This window comes from Esox lucius, chromosome 16 (assembly GCF_011004845.1).
Source record: "Esox lucius isolate fEsoLuc1 chromosome 16, fEsoLuc1.pri, whole genome shotgun sequence".
Taxonomy (NCBI): Eukaryota; Metazoa; Chordata; class Actinopteri; order Esociformes; family Esocidae; genus Esox; species Esox lucius.
In genome coordinates this window covers 7,371,708-7,384,765 of record NC_047584.1, presented here as the reverse complement: position 1 = coordinate 7,384,765, position 13,058 = coordinate 7,371,708, and the positions used below count along the sequence as shown (strand labels likewise).

Sequence of the window (13,058 nt, the reverse complement as noted above, 5' to 3'; positions counted from 1 at the left end):
ATGGTTTGTTCTACCAACAGCCAATCAGAGTGATACCCTAACAACAGCATTAAACGGCACTAGGTAGGATTTCTTCAGCCTAAAAACAAAAGTTCAGTTTTAGTGGAATGTCAATTTATTATTTTTTCAGCACTGAAAAGAACCCAAATGCAGACCGGATGAGTGAAGTGCAAAAATGAGTTTAATATGAGAGGGGAAGATCGAGGAAGGAGAGGGGTAGGTTCGAGGGCAGGAGCAGGGCCAGGATTGTCGTGGGCAAGCAGAGGGTGTGGTACACGGGCTGGCGGCGGAGGCACAGGCAGGTAGTAGGCAGAGTAGTAGTGGGCGGGCAGGAGGTTGGTACACGGGCTGGCGGCAGAGGTACAGGCAGGGAGTAGGCAGAGTAGTAGTGGGCGTGCAGGAGGTCGGTCCACGAGCTGTTGATGGTCGTCAGGAAGATTCCTATAGTCACAGGGAGACAAGATAGTTTAGATCGAATAGCAAGGCGTATTTCAGGATTTTGTACTGAGCCGTAATACATACGAATGTGGATCAACGATCCGGCAGGGACGGGTCGTCAGGGCTCCTCAGACATACAGCCGGTGATGAGCCAAGCGGGAACAGGTGTGTGATAGGTAATAGGGCACTTTACCTGAATGAATTTATAGCATAAGTACATTATAGGGAGTGAAATTTGCTTACTGTAAGAAACTATAATGGCAACTAGAGACCAGGATGACAAACTCTCTGTAGCTAGCTACCAGGAACCCTAAGCTAACATTAGCAAGGCTAAGAATAACATCAAACTCTAGCACCTTTTTTTGGAACAGGACATTTTTCATAATTTTTTCAGAATGTCATTCTCTATCAGGCATTAGTGCGGAACCGCTTTCTGACCAGTGAGTAATTACAAAATGCTGTAATTGCTTTTTTACTGAAAAATATCCTATTGCAGCTTTAAAAAAAAGTGTTCAAATTTAACCAAAATAAATGTGTCTAACTACAGTAGCTATCTGGCTAAAACACTGCCACCACACAACCAAAACAAGGAGCACAGAGATGGAAGGACAAATCTAAAAGAGAATGTCAAAATATGTGTAGCAGTGAAGTAATGGCAGATTGTGACTGAGTAGGTTATGAATTGAAAAGATGTGACATAGCCTAGTTTATTACCTGTGTTGAAAACAAAGTGATTTGATTATGGCCTGATTTTTTGAACAGTAATATCATAACTATATTTTTTTTTTTGGGCCTGGGTTTTGGGTACTGAACATTCAATTCTGTCCCGGGCCCTTGGTTGTGCACAAGCACCAGTGGTATTCATCAATGTTGATATCCTACCAGTGTGCATAAAACAGTTCATAAAACAGGATCATGGTCTCAGCTGCACACGGCCGCCTTCTTCTGCTTCCACGCTGAGTAACAACATGTCTCCAGGACTGGTTTGCAAGGTCTGGAAGAGGAGTGTGCAATAGCTTTGTCATGAGAGTCTCACATCTCTTCTCCATGGGAGACTTATGACTGGGAAGGTGCCCTGCCAAGCACTGGCCATTCAGCCACGAACAGGCAACATCATGGAGAGATTCCTATCAAGCAAGGGCACCATCCAGGAACCAGCATGGAGGAAAAGGAGAAGATTGGAAGATAAGCCTTTCCCAGGAGCCCTGTGAAGACATAGCAAAAAAAGCTTGTACAGCGAAGGTTGTGCTCGTAGTTTCCACCATACAAGAAGGGGTTCATTTATGTCTGTAAAAATATATATTTTTTTTTATGAAGTAATAACAAGCTGTTTGGTGATTGCACAGTTTTAACTAAGAAAACAACATTAATAAAAAATACATACACAGACCTCAATCTCAACTCAGGAATTCTGATACAGTATAATATTTTCCAGAATGTAGACCTGCACTATCACTTAACCTTCGCTAATTTCTTTCATGAATCGGGCAATGTTACTTTATAGCTAGACAGCTAGGTCTCAAATGGCTATCAAACAACTATAATTTAACACATATGCATTACAGTGTTACTCTATCTGTTACATTTTTATTTTGCAATCACTTATATACAATTCGTTTTCCAATGTATTAGCCAACTAACTAACTGCAAAAGTAAGATTTTTTGTTTTGAATGGTAAACAGCTTGCAGACTAATTTATGCTGAGTCAAGAAAAGTCCCCTGGAATGTAGTGGGTGGCGTTGAGGAGCTGGTGGGTAGAGGTCAGGAGCAGCTGGTGTAACATCTGGAGAATAGGGGGTGGATGGAAAATGTTTTGGAGAGGTTGTAAGTTGGGGGGCAACTGTGGAAGGTAAGGGTGGAGATTTTAAAGTGGATGGGTTAAAGTAGCAAGGACGTTTTGTGTCTTGTGTCTCATTGAACAGAGGTTGTCATTTTCTGTGTGCCAGCACTTTTTTTTTGCTGTTTTAGTTGCTTATTTTTGTTTATTTGATAATTTCATGCATATTTCACTTTAGCAGCACATTTAGATTTTCTAAGACATTCATCCAAGTAACTTTATGGGCTCACCCACATATTGAGATTCTTGGACAACTAATCTTTCCAACAGTAAATGCTGTACTGGCTTCTGGTGTATCACATCTCCCTTTCTCATTGCCAAGTGCAGCCGCACAACCTCCCAACTCTGGTGGTTCACTGACTCACCAATCATACTGAACAATGCCTACCATTGAAATTTCAACGTTTGCCTTTAATTGACAGATGGAAATCATTAATGCCATAACCGGTAGCCATAGTGACTCCACAACAACTTTGTCATCCATATTCATGGCAAAAATATATATTTTCGGCACAACGTTTCAGAGGGGAAACATCAGACTTTGTTTGGCAAAGGCCACGCAGTGATTTTACTGTAACTGCTCTTGAAAAGGCCCTTCAGTGTTGCAGCATGTTTTGGAGCTGAGTCACAACACTGTCACCTTTTCCACCCCTGGTTTTTGACTGCTATTTACCTTAAGGAGTTATAATTTCCATGATTTGGATGAATGGGGCTGCTGGAGCTACAGCTGGTTACCATTTGTTAATCAGCCTTTTAGTTCAGTTCTGTATGAAATGTAAGCATAGTATAATGTTGAAGGAGGGAAACATCCAGTATAATTCATCACTGATTTCCTTGTTCTTTTGAAAGAATCAGTGATGAATTATACTGGATGTTTCCAAACCAATTCTGTTTTTCAAAATTAAAATCAGCTGCTTCATCACAGTTGTGTTATTCTCTTATTACTGAAGTAAATACAAATTGTTTGGCCTTAAACCAACATTAGAAATGGTAACATTTTATTTTAAAGTGGAACATTTTTAATATACTGTAAACAAATGTTCTAAACAGTTCTTGCTGTATGCAGTCTTGAGTGAAGTGCAAATACTTTTTTTAATATTAGATGTTGAGCTTAATGACATGGTCTCTGCAAGACCTTGGATGTCCGTTCATTTTAGCGGTTCAAATGATTTTACTGTTTAAGTAATGTATCAGGGTGTGCAGAAACACAGACAAAATCATAGTTAGTCAAGCAGGTACAAATAGTGAAAATGGCAAATTACGCAGATACACTTCACCCCAAATGTGCACATCTCTTTCCCCCGCATGTTGTGCACATCTCTTTCCCCCGCATGTTGTGCACATCTCTTTCCCCCGCATGTTGTGCACATCTCTTTCCCCCGCATGTTGTGTGCACCAATCTCTACCTTGTAGTTGTTAATGTTGTAAATGATTCATTACAACTTGTTAGTTGTGATGAAGTAATGGTACTACTATAGCAGCTAGCCAGCAAGGAACATGACATTTAGTACTGAACCAACTGGTTCAATTCTCTTTTGTAATATGAAATGGTTTTATCGTTAGAAACACTGCTACTTTTGGAGCCACACCTTCCATTATTTTGATTTCCTAAAATAAAGAGACAGTTAATAGTCAGTAATGTCAATCTCATGAAATGATATGTTCTCTCCCACTAAAGCCAACTTTGATTGATGATGAGTCCTGATTGTACTGGTTGCACTGTGTGCAATAGTCTAAGCTGAGGTTAGAAAATAGCAGACAAAGCTGACATTATATTATTACGTTTTTTGTAAGGGGTTGCTAAGTTACAGGCCAAAGGTGACAGAACACAATATATTGCAGAGCTGTACAGGTAATTTCCTTCCGGTGTCAAACCAAACCCTGTAGCACGACCTTTAAATGGAGCACTAAGCTCAACTTACAGTAGATCTGTTTAACCTCAAGTTCCGGAAGGAAGCCATAATTACTTCTGGCTATGCTATCATTTAGTTAAAGATCAGAGAAGGAAGTTTTGGAAAAACAAATTGTTGCTCACCCCCACACACACCGCTAGGGTTAAAGCTTTGTCATGAGAAGCTCTCAGCCAGTGAGTCATCAAGACAAGCAATGTGGCAACTGATTAGTTTCTAAGTTCTCTATGATTTTATATGTTATTAAGTAACAAGAATAGCATGGTTATTTAAATAGAGGCAGTTCACCTTTTTTAAATATTTACAAAGTAAATTAGTTCATGTCCACGACTGGATATGTCAATCTATAAAGTGTACTTTATAAAGCCCTTTTTACATCAGCAGTTGTCACAGTGTGCTTTTACTGATAGCCTGTCTAAAATCCCAAAGAGCAAGCAATGAGAGTTAATGCACAGTGGCTAAGAAACATTGTAGTGTCAAACTATTTTGTGGAACCAGACTCTGAGGGGTGGCCAGTCCTATTCTGGCTGCGCTGGGTGAACATTATAAGTGTAGTTGACATTTTGTGCCATGTCTTTTTTTTTTGCATAACCATATGACAAGCAGGGCAATAAATGCATTTAAACAAGATCCAAGTCAGCTGCTTTACCAGATAGACAAGGACATGGACAATCGGGTGAGGTGTGGGCAGTGGCCGTAGGAGTCATCAGGCAGCAACTTGACCTGCAGCACAACCAGGAGAACTTTGGACAGGGATAGCAATGAGTCATTTAAGCCAGGTAGTCCTGAGGCATGGTCCAAGGGCTCATGTCTCCCCTATGATAGAATTTAGCGGTTACGTGCAGAGAGTAAATAGTAGAGAACCTGCACAAATCAAGGGAGAAAATACATTCAATACTTATTGGAATAATGCAGCAGAGTTGTCCTTTTCAATGAACGTTCCAACATTTTCTCACCGTAAAGCAGGTTATTGGCTGATATACGGTTGTGAAATAGTGAAATATTGGCATTGATTTAGAAAATATGACTGATCATGACTGATATTTAAGGACAGTGATTTTGACATCTATATATGGAATACATCTTAATTGTGGGTAAAAAAAAAAGCATTTTCCCCATTTACATAGTTAAAAAATTTTTATAAAATTGAATAATTCTGCCCAATATTTTTTCCCCAAATGTATTTGTCTGACTGTAGTCATTTTGTTCATATATAAATCTGACCAAACATTGCTTTTTTCAGTCAGAAAATACAGATTTCCCTTAATTCTTCCTCCAAGTTACCCTACTGTCCAATCACTTATGAAGATTTGGAATCTCTTGAGGTCTCTTGATACCAAGCCAAGGTCAAGTAGACCAAGAAAGATTTAAGCCAAAACAGCCAGAAGAATTGTTCGGGATACAAAGAAAAACCCACAGGTAACCTCAGGAGAAATATAGGCTGCTCTGGAAAAAGATGGTGTGGTTATTTCAAGGAGCACAATACGACAATACTTGAGCTACAAAAATTAGCTGCGTGGTTGAGTTGCCAGAAAGAAGCCTTTACTGTGCCAATGCCACAAAAAAGCCTGGTTACAATATGCCCAACAATACATTGACATGCCGCAAAGCTTCTGACACAATTTGGAGTGACAAGACCAAAATAATGCTTTATGGACACAAACATAAGCGCTATGTTTGGAAAGGGGTCAACAAGGCTTATAGTGAACAGAATACTATCCCCACTGTGAAGCATGGTGGTAGCTCACTGATGTTTTGGGGGCATGACAATGACCCTAAGCACAAGGCCAAGTTGACCCTCCAGTGGTTACAGCAGAAAAAGGTGAAGGTTCTGGAGAGGCCATCACAGTCTCCTGACCTTAAAACCATCGAGCCACTCTGGGGAGATCACAAACGTGCAACTGTATACATTGAAGGGCGTGTCCATCTAGCAAAGAGTGCATCTCAAACCCCCATGCCAGATGGTCAATGCAAACATTTCACATTCCCGAGTTTTGGCAGAGCGCAACCTATAGAGAGATAATCTAAACATATATGCGTTTTTGTTCCCATTATTTAGGCGCATTTGTCTTCCAATGAACTATACATTTATATTGTCATAATGCCATGTGAATACTTCATTATTAATGATCAGATTCCACACTAAGGTTAAACAGGATACCAGGAAGTTAAAGATAGTATTCATCGGATTCACAAGGATACCTAAGCATACTTTTCAGACTACCACTTGTCCCCAGTCGCATAAACAAATGCAACATAACAACTTGGAGCTTAAATTCAATCAAATGTATTTTATAAAGCCTTATAAAAAAGTGTTTATACAAACAACAGTTAACACTAAGTGTTTATACAGACAACCAGCCCAGAAACCCAAAAGAGCCATCAACAACAACAGTTTATGCACAGGGGGTAGAAAAAACTCTCCGTCCTGAGGGTGGCGTAGTCACTAGGTTTCCTCGGGTTTTGGCTAGAGGACAGTCCTCCCAGTGGAACGTGTAACACCCAAGTGAATCGTTGTTTAGGGGTTGTTGGCGTTTTAGCTAAAATAAAGACAGGACAGGCTGACCCAAGTCTCCTAGCAAAATAATAAAGCAGCGTAGAACTAGTGGCTTTTGTAAGAATATGACTCGGAGGCAGATGTTTTGGTCCCAATTGCAGAGCGTGCAAAGGTACAGTAGTTTTAATAAACAAATCCAGAGGCAGGCAATAGACTTGGTCAGGAGAACCGGCAGAGGTCAATACACAGGTAATCCAGGTAAGAACAGGGCAACAGAACAAAAAGAAATGAGCTAAAGGCAGACTGTCCTAGAACTATAAACTGGTCAGTACAGGGAAAAAGCTGAGGCAAAAGTACAGAAAGACTAGCCAAACTTAAAAAAAAACAAAGGCAGGCTAGGGTCAAACAGGTAGATAACTCACTCAGATTTAGAACAGGCTTAGTACTGTATGCCATGTTGGTAACAACAGCAATCTAGTCAAACAATGCACTTCATGATTATCAGTCCTTAAACAGCTAAGCTGAATGATGTGATGTATACAACAAACTGTAACCATTCTGGAACAAATATCTCCCTCTAACACTGCGTAGTAATCTGCCAAATCACAGAAATGTGGTGTCTTCCCATTGGCAGGGGCTAAAATCTATATTCTGGAAGTTTGAATCATAAATGCTGATTGGATAAAAGTCTGACATCACATAACCTGTTACTGTGTTTTTGTTTTGGAAACCTGTTTATAATAGCAACAAGCAAAAATGTAATAAAACGATAAATAAAATGAAAATGGTTGAGGACAATCATCTCCATCTGTACACCTCCAGACAAGGTCTTACAAGGTGCATGCCCATCGAAAACATGCGCATGGACTAATGCTAGTCTACCACAACGTCTTTAAATGTGCCTGCGGATTGGACAAGCAATGGTAAATGGTTTGAATGTAAAGTTTCTGAAAGACCCCTCAGGCTCTCAAGAGGTATTCTCATCTGAGCTCACACTACCCTTATCCTGCACTCTAGATGAGGGGAGCTTCTCAAGCGCTATTTTGGCACACTTCTAGCCCCAATAAATGAAAGTCCTAATCTGCTGGTTTATAGAGGCGAATGCTCAAAGGGAACTGAATCCCACCACCATGAGACAGATTTAGGCTGAGGCCCAGGTGTCCAGATGTTACAGGCCTGTCCAGATGCAACTTGGCCATTTTGGTTTTGAGTTTGGTGAATTTCAGGAAATGAACAATTGCAAAGGAGGGTTTGTGATATTTCCACCTGGCCTTCAAGATGTGCCTAGCAAATGGGTGGACATAATATGCTTGCGAATCATGAGAGGGATCTTACTAGCCATGATAAAACTCCCTAAACCTATCTTAAAGAACCCTGATAAGGTACACAAAATTGCCCAAAAGAACACAAAATGTTACACAAAAGTGTCCAAAACAGGTAAACAAAATTAACCTACAATTAGCAGAAAACAGTGGCTTATCGTGGCTCAATCAATCAATCAATCAAATGTATTTATAAAGCCCTTTTTATAAAGTGCTTTTACACCTGGCCTTAAACCCCAAGGAGCATATAACATTAGTGTTGAATTTCAGTGGCTAAGAAAAACTCCCTAAGAAGGCCGAAATTTAGGAAGAAACCTAGAGAGGACCCAGGCTCAGAAGGGTGACCAGTCCTCTTCTGGCTGTGCCGGGTGAACATATTAAGAGTATAATTATAATAATTAATAAATGCATGTGGGTCCAGAGCCTATTTAAACTTAGTCCAGGTCGGAAACATGACCAGATGGACAAGGAAAGGGACAACACGGAGGAGGGGGAGGTGTCAGCACAGAGGCAGCTGAAATCGTCGGGTATCGTCTTGATCTGCAACACAATCAGGAGGACTTTGGACAGGGACAGCAACGTGTCTTTCAAGCCAGGTACTCCGCAGATGTGGGCCAGGACCTCATGCCCTCCTAAGTTCAAAACGGGAGGAGACTAGGAAAATTCAGAAAATGCATTCCTCATATCAACAAGGATTTATAGTGGAGAAGGAGAACTGACAATAATAGGCAGCATAAGGACAATAATATAGCAGCATAAGACCTTGGGACTGAGGCGGGGGAGTCCGGCGACACTGTGGCCCTATCTGGGGGAGGCCCTGGATAGGGCCCAACAGGCAGGAAATCAATCCACCCACATTGCCAAGCATCAACCAAAGGAACACCCACCAACCGCAACCCCCCTGAATGAGGGCCGAGTATTGCCAGCAGAGTACAGCCCAATCGAACAAGTGCGCAACTGAGAGAAAACAACAAGCCAGTGACACCGCCCCCCGAGAGGCACTGGAGGGAGGGCATCCCAGTGGCAATGACAGCCCACCTCTATTGGATCTAGGACTTCTGTGGGTGAAAATATACTGAGAAATTTTTGAGAAAAATAACAGAATCACTGCATAACTAATTTACTTGATGTGCCCGATTTAGAATCTAGACCTAATGCAACACAATCAATGCATTTTTTTGACTACATTCTAAATTAATAGAATAGGCCGGAGCCAGATCATTATTGGAGCTTGAGTGGAATGTGTGGAACTTTGTCAGAATGCAGAGCGTTTAAACTTAATTTCAAGGGATTTTAGTTTTTTCTTCGCTATCAAAAAGTTAAGAAGCAGTATTTTACTGAGACAGAGTTTTCCATCTTTTTTCAAACTCGGTTTGCACAGATGATGTCATGGAACAACACATTTTTTTTTTAAAACAGCATTAGTACTGACTAAAATGCGTTAGTACTGACTAAAATGCATATTGAACATATAACTCCAGTTTTTAAATCCTATCTTTCAGCTTTAGAATTCATGTTTAAATAAATGCATTTGTTTTTAAATCAACTCACAAATGTGCACCGCAATACATGACAGACATAATTGTAGAAATATGAACCCAATAGATACATTGGGCCCTCTGGTCCTGGCCTGTTAACTATCCCAAAGCCTAGGTCAAAGGCATATGGGGTAACACGTTCCGATAAGGGTACATGAACTACCATTAACAAATATAGTAATTAACGTGAACAAATGATGGACAAAGACATAAACAAACGGTTAATAATCATAACCCTTACTTTCATTAATGATTTACAAATGCATTAACTAACAGTGTGTACTGTCATTTGTTAATGTTGACACAGGACATGTCGTAAATGCTATTCATAACATAATCAAATTATTCAATGCATTATAAGGTAGGCTAGATAATGATAGTGTAAAATAATTCATTTATTTTAACTCACGGTGAAGTATCAGTTCTAAAATGTTTTGAGCTACCAATGGGTCACTAGTTAATGATTATTAAGATAGGATAATTCATCACTTTACTTAGGGGGACAGAACAATAATTAACTAATGGTGAATTATCAGTTATTAATGGTTTATAGCCACCAATGGGTTATTAGTTCATCATTGTTAAGATAGGATGATTCATCACTTTACTTAAGGGGACACAAAATAGTTACCTAATAGTGAGGTATCAGTTCTTAATGATTTGTAGCTACTGTACCATTGGGTCATAAGATAGTCATTGTTAATATTCCTCCCTTCAAGAATTACAGGATTAACTATAAGTACAGGCCATAAAGACAGTTTGTAAGACAACCACTCTGGACACATGGGCATGATGAAGGAAGAGATAAGTATTGTATTTTCAGTGGAAGTGGAAACAGTAAAGTAATAATCAGTCACATCAATCAATCAGTCAATCAAATTGTATTTTGTCAAGCCCTTTTACATCGGACGTTTTTAGTGCTTATACAGCAGTAATTTTGTACCTATGTGTAAAATACCTTCATGTTCAGTTAGTGTAGTAAACTCTAGTAGAAGGATGAGACAGTTTCAAATGACCTTAATGTTAACGCAAATAGGACATGGCTGAGCTTGCTAACAAAGTGCTAACTGAAACTAACAAACACTTGACTGGAGCCAGCATACAGCTAACTGCAGCCAGCTGATAACCAACCGAAGCAAGCTAATGCCGGGACTAGCTAATCGCTAATAGTGCAACAACAACACTCCTGACAATGTCCTTTACAGAGCAACAATTCCAAAGTTCGCAAACAATACAGTTCCAAAATTCTATTATATGAATCCTAATTATATTAATATTTTTAAAAATAAAGATGTACAGGAGTACGTCACAGGAACAAATTCGTTTTTTCCAAAGGAATGCCAACAAGATCATGCCATTTTACATTCAACATGGGTTTTCTGTCTAGTTCATAGTCAAGAAATTACTATGCTTTTCCAAGTCTCTACATACACTGTAACAGGCAAGTTATCAAATTGTATCGACATTTCCAGTATATTTTTGTACTTTACTGACCTGGAAAACAGGATAAATGACATGGCTTTAACTTCAACAGTTATGAGATAGTGCAGGTGTTTGGATCATATAAATTCCCAACACAATCAGTGTTACCAGATTGACTGTAAACTGCACAATCACCCGTTGATTCCAGAAAAAAAATGCCTGAACGCAATTTTTTCTATAAAACCCTATGTGTAAACTGAGCTGCCCAATCACATTTTTGCACACACACTGTTATTAAATATTTTTTAGATGAGCGGGAAACTTCCCCATTTGGCAAACCTGAACGCAATGCAACCACGTGACTGCAACAGCAACGGTAGTAAGTGTCTGCAATATATGTAATTTATCTCCATTTCAAACAAACAATAACACCAAATGCGACCATACATTTTGTGTGTGTCATAACTATGATGCAAGTAACCCCTGCTATAGCAGACATTATATATAAATGAAATCATTATCCAGCCTAACCTTTTAATAATGTTAACCCCACTGTAATCATATCTACTGATTGGATTATGTTATGAATAATGTATATTACTTAGCCTATTGTTCGTGGGAACTACAAGCTACATGAATGCATGTCCTGTGTCAAAATTAACTTTGAGCACAAAAAGCAAGATCAAGACCGAGACCTTAGACTGTCCAATGTTTCCCAAACATAAAACAACGAGAAAATAATATAAGGAAATAAAGTAGAGCTGGCTAAGAACAGCGAATGTCTCTTACTGACTGACTGACTGACTGACTGCCCCTTGTTAAATAGCATAGAGAAGTGGTCTTGTGAACTATAGGTCCCGCGTTCTTATCTCCTCACAGGCGAAGCAAAGTATGCATTGTGAATTATTCCATACTGACCAAAACTTTGCTGGCTGAAACTGTACAAGTTAGTAGATACTAGTAAGCCTCCTACTGGCTAATAAGCTATTAAAACGGCCAGTGGCAAAAGCAATACAGTTCATAAATGCTATTTGTTGTGGAGGTAAATGTAATAAGAAATGTTAGTCTGTTTAACACAGTCCTCAATGGAGTGTTAAACTGTGGCGTAGTGGTTGAAGACAGTGCCTCTCATATGGAAGACCTAAGCTCAAATTTATTGAGAGCAACGACATTTATTAATGATTTCTGGTAGATTCCATGATTCTTTCGTCTTTTCACTTGATGAAAAAGTTAGTTATCCTCGCCTTAATTGATAGTTATTGTATAAATGTCATTAATGAATGAGCAATTGCTCAGTTCTTATGACTATTCCAGTAAGTTAGTAGATACCGGTAAAGATTATTACTGGCTAATACGCTGTTAAAACGGCCAGTGGCAAACAAAATACATAGCTGCTATTTGTGGTGGAGGTAAACTTAGTAAGAAACGTTAGTCAGTTTAACTGTATCAATGTCATTCACGAATGGCCAATTAACTATTAAAACGGCCAGTGGCAAAAGAGGATTTGTTCAGGATAGAGAAAAGAGGCTATTCTGACAGTACATTTTCATGTACTGTAAAGTTTCTGGCCACAATGAAAGGTTTCGTGTCCATCACATCACAATGTTAACGTTGGCCAAATTAGCTAGTGTAGCTACCAGGCCTAGCTAACAAGACTTTAGCTTGGTAATATATATGAATATAATATTACAGCAGTCTGTACTGTAATGAGTTATGTCAGAAGTATAATTGAACAAATCATGACCACTTAAAATAATGAGGTGCATATTAGCTAGCTAGCTAAGATTTACATCTAGGGTTGCAGGCGGCTGCAGACCTGTTTGGTGCCAGTTCACATGCAGTTCAACAACGCATGATAGAAAACGAATGAATACAGTACTACAGGTGCACAAAGGGACAAGCTAGCCTATTTGAAAAATCGGTCTCCTTATATAGAGGTGACCAAGACCAAGACCGCAACACTGGAGACCGAGACACAATTCAAGTTTTGAAGCACATGGATTTGCATTTTTGTCTGAAATATGCTATAGAAATAATGTTTGACTACACTGTTAGGTACCTGTTTGAAGAACTTTTGGCCTCAGGGTACTTTTG

At 39.4% G+C, this 13,058-nt stretch overlaps 1 long non-coding RNA gene across 1 annotated transcript; it reads right to left on the bottom strand.

Annotated features, from left to right (window-relative positions):
* Positions 1 to 313: 313 nt before the first annotated feature.
* On the bottom strand, positions 314 to 11,149 carry LOC109616730. Its single transcript, XR_002197968.3, has 5 exons — positions 11,037 to 11,149; positions 4,835 to 4,928; positions 1,321 to 1,643; positions 523 to 631; positions 314 to 441 (listed from the first exon to the last, which is right to left on the bottom strand). It is a non-coding gene; the product is annotated as an uncharacterized LOC109616730 (long non-coding RNA).
* Between the last annotated feature and the right edge of the window lie 1,909 nt (positions 11,150 to 13,058).